Source organism: Lipotes vexillifer, unplaced genomic scaffold (genome assembly GCF_000442215.2).
Source record: "Lipotes vexillifer unplaced genomic scaffold, Lipotes_vexillifer_v1.1 scaffold1781, whole genome shotgun sequence".
NCBI classification, from domain to species: domain Eukaryota; kingdom Metazoa; phylum Chordata; class Mammalia; order Artiodactyla; family Lipotidae; genus Lipotes; species Lipotes vexillifer.
In genome coordinates, this window is record NW_006788426.1 from 487,085 (window position 1) to 498,027 (window position 10,943).

General features: G+C 39.7%; 1 protein-coding gene across 1 annotated transcript in view; it reads right to left on the minus strand.

Moving 5' to 3' along the window:
• Positions 1-10,943, minus strand: part of TMTC2 (transmembrane O-mannosyltransferase targeting cadherins 2) — a 407,491-nt gene that overhangs the window by 233,209 nt on the left and 163,339 nt on the right. The window lies entirely within an intron of this gene.

The window sequence follows — 10,943 nt, forward strand, 5'->3', positions numbered from 1 at the left end:
GTGCTCCACAACGGGAGAGGCCACAACAGTGAGAGGCCCGCGTACCGGAAAAAAAAAAAAAACTAAAAATAAGCAGAGCAAAATACGATTATTCAGTAGCTTCCAGTTTGGGGCTATAATCTCTGGTTTAAAACAGTTTCCCCAGGAGAGGCTGATGATCATCCCAGTTTGGAAACCCATAATGAATCCTAATCTTTAGTCACCATCCCCCACCCAGCCCTGTTATTACCTGTCAATTAAACCAGATTTTTAAATACTGAATTTTCTGAAATCAAAAACTAATTTTACCTATAGACTTTTCTCAGCAAGCCCAAGTTACCAGATTTAAGTTTCTGTAAAAATAATTTGGTCTGAATGTTATTAAGACATCTGAAATATTTCGTAAAATTTTTGGCAACCAGAAAATAGTAATGCTTTAAAAATAAAACTTTTTGCTTACTCTGCTCTCCCTAGGAGGTAGGGAAATAAACTAAACTGTGGAACAGCAGCAATAACAACAGCAAAAAGCAGCCTCAATGTTTCCCTGAAAAGGTTTGGTATAAAAGATTCTGGAATCAGCTGCCACAATATTGGCTGCCAGGCTGGGGAAGAACAGGAGGAGGAAAGAGATGCACATTCACCCTTAGGTGATAACTGCTTCCTCCTTCTCCAAAGAATGAGACTTGAACGCTGCAAGCTATTGCAGCTACTGCACTAATCTTCCTTACTATAAACCTTACCAAAAGGAAATATACAGGAAACAGGGTAGTGGGGGGAAGCAGACCAGAAAAGGCCCGGCTCCCCTCCACTTTCATATATATAAGCAACAGCACCATCCTGAGCCTGAAGGGGAAAAATCAGGCTATAAAATTATGAGATGATGGCAAGATATTATCAACGGAGAAAAATTAAGGAATGAGTATGTGTACTTATTTTCGATCAAACAAAAGATAAATGATCAAATCGTGTTGTTCAGAAAAATTATCCTTAAAAAAGGTCTTCTTCTCAATATTCTTCAAATTGTCAGCACTGTTGAATAGGATAGCAAACAAGGTGATTGACATTTCACCCTGCATTCCACTAGAAAAGCCGGAGCTATGCTAATTGAGTGCTCTGTAAAACAAGACAAAAAGTTCACTACTATTGAAATGCTGTGGAGGTGCAGTAAAATGCTGATGATCATGATAGTACTATAGAAGAGGAACATGGCTGAACAGTGTACACTTACTATATTCGTATCTGGCAATAACTTGGCAAGGCAAATATTATATTCCTAGTTCACAGACCCTGTAACTGATATTCAATACGTTTAGTACTTTATCTAAAATCATACCATTTAAAACTAAACCTGCATGTTCCAGTCCTACAGCGTTTCCAAAATAGCCTTACTTGCACCTATACGTGAGAAGACTAGCCAATCACCAAGTCGTTCTTCAAAGTGAACCTCACTTGTTTTTATAGTATTAGATATATTTAACATTTTATCACACTATGTCATGAGTTTTGTTTTGTTTTGTTTTGTTTTGTTGGTACGCGGGCCTCTCACTGTTGTGGCCTCTCCCGTTGCAGAGCACAGGCTCCGGAAGCGCAGGCTCAGCGGCCATGGCTCACGGGTCCAACCGCTCCGTGGCATGTGGGATCTTCCCGGACCGGGGCACGAACCCATGTCCCCTGCATCGGCAGGCGGACTCTCAACCACTGCACCACCAGGGAAGCCCTGTCATGAGATTTTAAGAAAGAAACTTCACTCGATGGAACACGTAAACTGGCAATTTTTTGCCTGAATCTTCAAATTAGAAAAAATAATCCTATGTAATTTGGAGCTTTCCATTTCATAAAAGTTATGGAAATACACTCAAATCATTCATGTATAACTTTGGTATAATCCGACTACATTACATAAACATGTATTCTGATAGAACACACAACACACACACACACACCCCGTTTTATAGGGGGAAGGGACTCAGTGTCTTACATGTCAAAAACTAACACAATGCCCTCAAAAGGTTGGGTTGGTACTACTAACAGGTATAATGACTCAAAATTCATAAAATTAAAATATCAAGGGTTTTTTCTTTTTTGCTGTTTTTAAATACATAAAATTTAATTATTTTTAAGCAGTCACAAATGATGTTGCATATAATCAGACTATTAAATGTACTTGGTATGTAGTTATCTTCAGCAATACATTAACAGAAATTCTAGATATATCTTCCATTTCTTCATATACTAAAAGCTGAGTCATTTATTTGTTTTTACATGTCCTTCATTTTTCTCATATTGTCCCTGTTTTCTTTGAATCTTATATTAATTGTAAGCAAAACGACAACCACATACCCAAAGGCAGGTATTGCAGATTCCCCTATTATACCAAAGAGAAGCATTATGATCTTTGCATTTTATTTGATTTCCTGAAATGAAATGAACAAACATGCGGAGAAAGAAAGAAAAGTGTCCTCTGGAACATGAACACTGACTTCACTAATCAAGGCCATAATTACCGAGGAAACATGTATTAAATTCTGAATTCATGCTATTTCACTTGATGCAAGAGTTGTAATCAGACCAACAGAGCATACAGGAGCCATCTGGGTGCTGCAGAGTTGTAAAGACAAACCCTGGGAGCAAGGGCACATTGACCTTCCTAGCACCAAATCACTGCAGACTTTTGTATTAGAAAGTGCTGTTCTTCCCTTTTGATTTCTTATTTTCCTTTTTGAAGAAAGGAATACTATGATCAATAGGTATGAAACTGGATATAAAAAATAAAACATCACACCATGCAACCTTTACCACAGTATCATATATCACAGATATTCTAATGATCAAAGAATTTGATTTAATATTCAGTTTTATCCAACCTACCTCCCACCCTGCTCACATCTTTTAAGGAATCTCTAATGTACTCCGGAAATCAGGCTTTCTATAGCTTAAGTTTCATTTGAGAAATCAAAACTAAATTAGCATTTCCATTGTTCCAGGCATTTAAGACAGGAATCTGACTTCTAGGCAATGACAATGGATTTCAAATTTGTGCAAACCACATCATTTTCTGTGAAACTGGCAGAACCCAGCTGAATATGAGTAACCTGATAGTCATGAGATCCCGTCAGTCAATTTGATTCCTCTGAGGCAGCAGGTTATCGAAAATTGAGCCAAGTGATGTAATATGCATCCCAGACAGTGTTATGAGAACAGCAGAGATGATTTCAATGAGACTCATTATTTATTCATCACAAGGTCCAATTTGCGTGTCATTTTCACTGACAGTGAAACTGACAGTTAACTGGTTGAAATTTAGTGCTGATAGGGTGTTTTATTCCGTCCTGTAAAAAATTTTTTTTTCTGTCTTCCTTTGTGAAAGAGTACAAAACAAAGAGGGATTTGTATTTGTGGCCATTCACAGTAATATGTGAACACGTTTCAGGAATACTGGAAGAACGGACATAGGAGAGAGCCCTTAAGGACTCCCTGTTTTTCTCATTAGGAGTATATAATAATATGCCAAATATTACAGAGTGAAATGCATGACAATATTAGCCTTCAGAAAATAACTGCTTTTCTTTTAAATTCTAAAGAAAGAAAGAAACACTGATAGGAGACACACTCACTGAATGAGATACATTCTACTCCTGAGTCTGGTCCTTAATCTCATCACCCAAGGGACCCTCTCTCCCCAAGGTTTAGGGGAAGAACAGAAAACAAAGTTCTCCAAAAGGCAAGAAGAGCTGGCCTATACATTCTTGGGCTTCTCCCATGGACCAGTCCAAGGGCTAGCACATTTGAAAGCCATACATCACTTCCCATCATTGTCGGGGTGACAACCCATCTTAAAGGGCCCCGACGTCGTTAGACACAGTAGCTGTGTCAGTCTACCTTTCCTGATTCATTTTCCTCTCCAGGTCCTGGTGCTCTGTGTATCTAACAAAAGGACGGCTCAGAGCTCCTCAGTAACTTCCTCTGAGCGTCCTTCTGTGTAATGCTCAGGCTCCGCTCTCCACTCTTCCTCGTCTGTCCAATTATAAATGCCCATATCCCAAGAATCCTTCGGGGTCCTCCTCACACACCTTTGCTGCTGAAGGCACTTCAGCTGAAAGTCACCTCCCCTTCCTCTAAGCCGCCCTAGTGCTCCCAGGGCCTCCCCTCCAGCCCTCACCACTCTCCAGCTTGAATTTCAGTTCTACACTGGCAGGCACTATTCTCCACTTCCTACTACTCTCAAATGTCCTTCAGGGCAGAACTTTTTCGATTCATCTTTGATTCCCCACATCACCTAACACCATGCCTTGCACAAAGATGAATCTTTAAAAAAATAATCATAATTTGTGAATAGAACACTGTCCCAGGGATTAACACTCTAATGCAAGCGTTACAGAAACCTGCAAGGGTAATCAGCTTCCCAAATTTAAATAACTGGAACCTAAACCACAAATAGAATACAGAATCATCTTAAGTCAGCTGGGCAAGGAAGCCAACCTGCAGGAATAAAATACCCTATTAATCTTTGGCTTTTTGAATTGTAAAATATTTCTGAACCTCGACTTTATTTGTGGTGTTATCTGGTTAGCGGTCTTGGCAGCAGTTCAAAGTTTTAAAGAACTACAGGTCATGAATATTAAATGCTACAACAAGTTTACTTGGAGGAAATCCAGATTCATTTGTAGCTGCATGACAAACAGTCCCCCAGTTTCAATAATGCGAGGAAATACTGTGATCGGAATCGGAGGATCTTGCTATATCTGGATTCTCACAAAGTCAAGTGTAAGGCAAATGGGGGAAAAGACGATCCTCAGAAAGCAGGAACACTACTTGGAGTGGCACAGATGGTGATTAAAGACAATCAGAAAGGGCAAATATATCCTATTTCATTCAAGGCAATGGATATGAGGGTCACATCTTGCGTAAAACCACAACCTGGTCTAGAAAGAAAAGGGACAGAGACATAAATGATAACAGATTCCACCAATGTCATCCGAGCAGCTAATCAAATAAAAAGAGCACATGTGGATTCAACGTGCCAATACCTGCAGGCTATGCGCTGGCTCTTCTGTACATGGGGGCGTCACACAAAATAGTCTGATATACAGAAGCACTACGTTTAATGTCTTCAATGTCGGCAGCGACAAACCCAAACCTTCAACAGAACATAAGCCCCGACCCTCGGAAACCATTCTCAAGATAAACCCTGTAAATGGTTTGGAAATATGGGGCTGTTAGGGTGGGTCTGATCACTGCACCCCGCTGTAGAGCTCAGCTTACATAATACCCAAGATAAAGGTAAACTTGCTCAACAAAGGCAACCTCCATCAAACACATCCTGCTTAGCACTAAAATAAAGTTATTTCTAGACAGCGATGACTTATTTTTTGAAAGTGGCAATGCCTCCCGTTTCCCTCTCTAATAATATAGTCTCTTTATCTTGTTTACATGAAATAGAGCCACAAGATTTTATTTGAAGGAGGCTGTCCAGATAATGCACATCTTGGAAGCAACTACAGCAAAATTAATGCAGCCATCTTTAGAGAAAGTCTTTAAAAAGATCAAACTCAAAGGGCTTCATTTTTCCAAATTATTTTGGGCTATAGTTAGAATTGTTACACCCGCTTTCAGATTTCCTTCCTTTTTAAATTTTTTTCCCCACCTGTAACTGAGTAAGTGATTATGAGGCTAATAAAGGGGGGAGAAAAAGATGTTTCCACATTAAAACAGTTAACAGGTGTTAAATAAGCACAGAAAATGGCCACTAGGCAAGCAATGACTGATGTTGGGTAAGTAAGAAAAATGTTGCCTTTACTGATTTTATTACCCATGTACCTCCTGGGGTCATGGGAGACTTGTAAAATATTTTGTGGGCAGATAAAAGTCTAGCATTTATTTGCAAGGCTAGTGTGTGTTTCAAGGGTTCCCCACTCCCCTTACTTAGTTTTATGTTGTCAACAAGTAAGTGAAGGGGCTTCCCTGGTGGCGCAGTGGTTGAGAGTCCACCTACCGATGCAGGGGACGTGGGTTCGTGCCTCGGTCCGGGAGGATCCCACATGCCGCGTGGAGCGGCTGGGCCCGTGGGCCATGGCCGCTGAGCCTGTGCGTCCGGAGCCTATGCTCCACAGCGGGAGAGGCCACAACAGTGAAAGGCCCGCGTACCACAAAAAAAAAAAAAAAAAAAAAAAAAAAAAAAGTAAGTGAAAATCATCTAAGAAAGGCTAAAATAATCATTTGGTGAGAGGTCAAGAAAACTCATTTTTCAACATTTTTCTTACATGCATTTCTTCCAATCCTACCTTCCAGAACTCACTAACCAGTAATGAAATCCTCACTGTAGAAAGGGGAGAGTATAGGATTTCACTTTACCGTTGCAGGCACATCCTTTTCAAAAGTCAATCTTAAACAAGAGTGAATTCAATAATTTACTAGGTTCCTACTATGTGCCAAATGGTGCACTAGATGCCAAGAATAATGTAGGAAACATATTAAATAGATGCTGAAGTGAAGATCTAGAACATTTAACAGTTTTCAAAAAAATAATTAGGAACTCTAATTTTGTTCATACACATTCCTGAAGATTTTATATTGTTTTCTTAGAAATCTTCCTAACTATTGAAAACTATATTATTTCATATTATATTCAACCACATTATTTCATAAGTCATATTACTCTCTTGATAAGCATTTACTAAATAAGTTAAATGTGTTAATATTTTTGACATATTCAGAACAGTGCCTGGCAGATATAAACACTATACATGGTTACCAAATACTAAATAAAATATCTATGATTTTCTGGGTACCTACTGTTTTTCAAACATGTCATCGAAGAAAAACTTTCGTATTTCTTTTGCAGAACTACAAAAAATCTACATGTCATATGGACACGGGCATCCCTTGCATGAATCTTAGAAGTCAAAAAGTGGCAGCCAAGACTTTTGGCCAAATTCAGTCATCCCAAGGATATTGTCTGGCCCAAACAGGGCATATTTGTTCTTAAATTAGTAACCAATAATAAATAACAGGAGATGTCATAGAAAATACAGATGTCTGTCTTAGAAAAATATTAACCTCTACGAAACTGAAACCTGTATTTGCTTATCGCAATAATGGGATGGAGAGAAGTACGAGTGCAAGAGCATAACCTCTAGTTCACCACAGGCCCTTGTGCCTGGTCCTGGCGTGCATTTGACTTTGGGGCCTGGATCTGATAGGCCTCTAACTTCTGACATTTCTGAAGAAATGTGAAGGGAGAAGCTGAGTGTGACTGCTGTGAGAAAAACATTACGGACAAAACTGTAAAAATGGAGAGCCTTGCTCCTCTGGTTTTAATAATTTCCAGCTTGTAGGACCACCATCTTTAGATTTTTGAGTATTTGGCTGGTTCTCTAGTTTGCCTAATAGAGGTAAACATTTGTGCACTGGATTTTTCTGTTTATATATAAGTTATGTTTTAATAAGGCAGGGAAGTTTATTTCATGTGGCCAACTATGATAACTCTGATGCAGAGTTAATTAGTAAGACATTTAAGACGATTATTCGTTTAAGGTTGAAAAGTCTTTTAATCCACTTCCTTCAGAGTCTCTTCTAACTCACCCCAGGCATAGAAATCTATTTATTTTAAAGACAGAACATGGAATTTTTCTACAACTTCCATATGTAATCTATGCCAGTGTTTATAAGCCCCATAGCCATGAATTTCTAAATGAAAGTTTTTGCTTAAATATTCATGCTTCAGCTTTAGTTGATTCCTAATTTATATGCTTTCAAACCACTGCATGTTTAAAGACTAGTAGAAATTTACCTTTTGGCCTATCTCTTTCTTGAGATAAAGAATTACAGTTCCACTGATATTTCTTCTTTCCCTTCAACTAATGTGCATTAAGTGACTTCCAAATATTGGGCACCCAGTTCACAACGAACATTCTACAGTTTCACATAATCTTCCTAACATCTCTAGGAGAGAACATTAATCATCTCTATTTCTACATGAAGAAACAGGTCATTGAACCAGTCCAAGGTGACTCAGCCAGTGCACGTTAAGATTCAATGCCTATAATTTTCTTCTCTACTGTGGAGTCATCTGACTACTTTCTTTATTCATCTTCACACCTTCACCGTGTAAGATCACTAGACAGTCACAAATATGTCTTCTAGTCCTAGTGATTCCACCATTTCCTGGGTGACTTTCACATCTCTGGTTCTCTACACTTCAGCTGGAAAACAAGCGGACTGGCATAGATAGTCTCAAGGTTCCTTACAGATCTGTACAGTCTGTTATCCCAATGTCCTCATTAAGCTCACTGGCCCAAAACCTAAGAATGAAAGAGAAAGCTAAGTTGAGATAGCAACTATCAGATGAAGGGTTTTGCTGCCCTGACCACTTCCCCTGCCCGCAAGCAGTGGCTGCCAGACAGCCTGGGCAAGTTTCCATTTGAAAACTTCTCAAGACACTGAACATTCAAAGCCATTAAGTCCTTTCCCATAGTGCGGGGGACTTCACACTCTCTACTCTTATGATTTCCTTCACAGTGATGGGATTCGGGGCAGGCTGCTGCAGAATGCGCCACTTTGGCATGTGGATTATATGGAGCGAAAGACAATTAATAAGGCCCAACAGACTCAAGAAGAAGTTTTTATTTCCCTCTTAAATGTCTAGCCTGTCCAGGAAGAGGGTTATTACCAAAGATAACTGTTTTACATAAGGAAGACTCTTTGGTCTGGCGTGGCAAACATTTGCTCGTCCTGTCTTCCTGTGAATCGTCTTCCTCCCTCTGAAGTTCCAGACCCCTCCCCCCTTTTCCTTAGCTCAGGATGGCATAGAAACCTCAACTGCCTAGCTGTTGAGGAGCTTCTCCTGTCTTTGAGGGGGTCCTGTATGTACAGAACTAAATTTGTTTTTCTCCTGTTAATCTGTCTTACGGCAATTTGATTATTAGGCCAGCCAAAGAACTTAGATGGAGAGAAAAGTTCTCCCCTGCACTAGTGGCACTTCTCGTTTTCTGAAGCAGCAGTTGCATGAGTAAGGCTGACAAATAAAATACGAGATGCCCAGTTATATTTTAATTTCAGATGAACAAAGAATAATCTTCTATTATAAGTATGTCCCAAATACTGCATGGGACATATTTATAGTAAGGAGATCAATCAGCAACTTAATCCTTGAAAACAGGCTCAGAAGAGAACTTCAAAGGTCCTAAAAGCAAGTCCTGAATTGACATACCCAGGTAATTTCCTAATTCATGAGATGGTAACATGAAAATTCTGTAGGAGAAACCAGTGTTTCACAGGCTATCAACACAAGGTCTTAAAACACCCAGTCTGCATCCCCAAATAGTTCTCACCCTGCATAGGACAAGGACCATGTCTTATACTTACTCTATTTGTATTTCCAGCAAAACAAGAAAACTGGCTATTGTTGATGGCATGGTTTTCAAAGGAAAGAAAAAGATTATTTTCCCTAAATTTCCTTGAGAGACTAATTAAAATTGATTTGAAATTAAAAGCTTGACTTTCAAACCATATGTTATTTGCAAAGCATCAAACTCTAACCAGAGTTTTCTTTTAAAGTTTCAGCATTTAACCGAAATCACAAAAGAACTTCATTAAGCACTTGATACTGGAGTTCCCTGCAGAGCAGAGGCACAGCAGTAATTACTATGCCTCCTACGTAAAAGAAAAAAAAGTCATTTAAAAATGAATGTTTCCGAGGACTTCCCTGGTGGTGCAGCGGTTAAGAATCCACCTGCCGATGCAGGAGACACGGGTTCGAGCCCTGGTCTGGGAAGATTCCCACATGCCGCGGAGCAACTAAGCCCATGTGCCACAGCTACTAAGTCTGCACTCTAGAGCCGGCAAGACACAACTACTGAGCCCGCGTGCCACAACTACTGAAGCCCGCACGCCTAGAGCCTGTAGTCCCCAACAAAGAGAAGCCACCACAATGAGAAGCCCATGTACCACAACGAAGAGTAGCCGCCGCTCGCCGCAACTAGAGAAAGCCTGCGCGCAGCAACGAAGACCCAACGCAGCCAAAAATAAATAAATATATTTAAAAAATAAAATAAAAATAAATAAATGTTTCCATTTCCCTCAATTTTGTTCTTTATTTCAATTTCTTCCCAATTGAATTTTAAGTAAAATTAAGAACTGAGAGGAAAGAAGTGGTAAAAACTAGAAAACTTGACAGCTTTCTCAGGGTCAGTATCCTAAACCGTAATTCCTTGCTTAAGAGTGTCCAAAAGGATGGAGGAGCTGGCTGTGGTCCATGATTTAGAAAATGGCTGAGGTCTGCAAACACTGGCGAAGTTCCGCCTTTATACTTAAGTTAAAGCAAGGGTGAGTTTACTGCCAGGGAGGGAGGATGGGGAGATGGGAAGGAGGCAGTTTCTCAAGAGGTGCTGGTCCACCCAAACACACCAGCAGAAAACTGCTCAGTTCTCTTTAAGTACGTGGGATCCGAAAGTGCTTCCGTGACCTTCAGACGACATTGCATTTGCAACCACTAAGGGAATACAGAAGAACACATATTAAGCCCTGAAGCAAAGGTCTTAATTGGCCTCAGGGCAAAACTTACAATAACCACTTTCTGTTTTGACTCTTCTGTTCTCATGCACTACATCAGGGAAAGGTGAATATGACTCATGATTTAAGAATGTGAGTTCCCAGTGCACTGCAGAGAGGGTTGTTTTCCAAAGTCAGCTCAGGAAAAGTAATATTAACAAATAGCAGAGGATTTCCTCTTGACAGAGTCGAGCATCTAGCTCTATGATCAGCTGTGTTATTTTTTTCAAACACATTTTAGAGGCAATTTATTGCATTACAGGGAATTTGGGCTGAAATCGAGGAATAAAACTAAATAAATAATAAAGATGCATGTTCTTTACAAGGCAGAATTGTCCTTCTAGCCCCTTGGAAATCATGAAAATAAGAAACCTGAGAAATAAAATAATCCGTGGCTGACACCCAGTTAGTAGGGA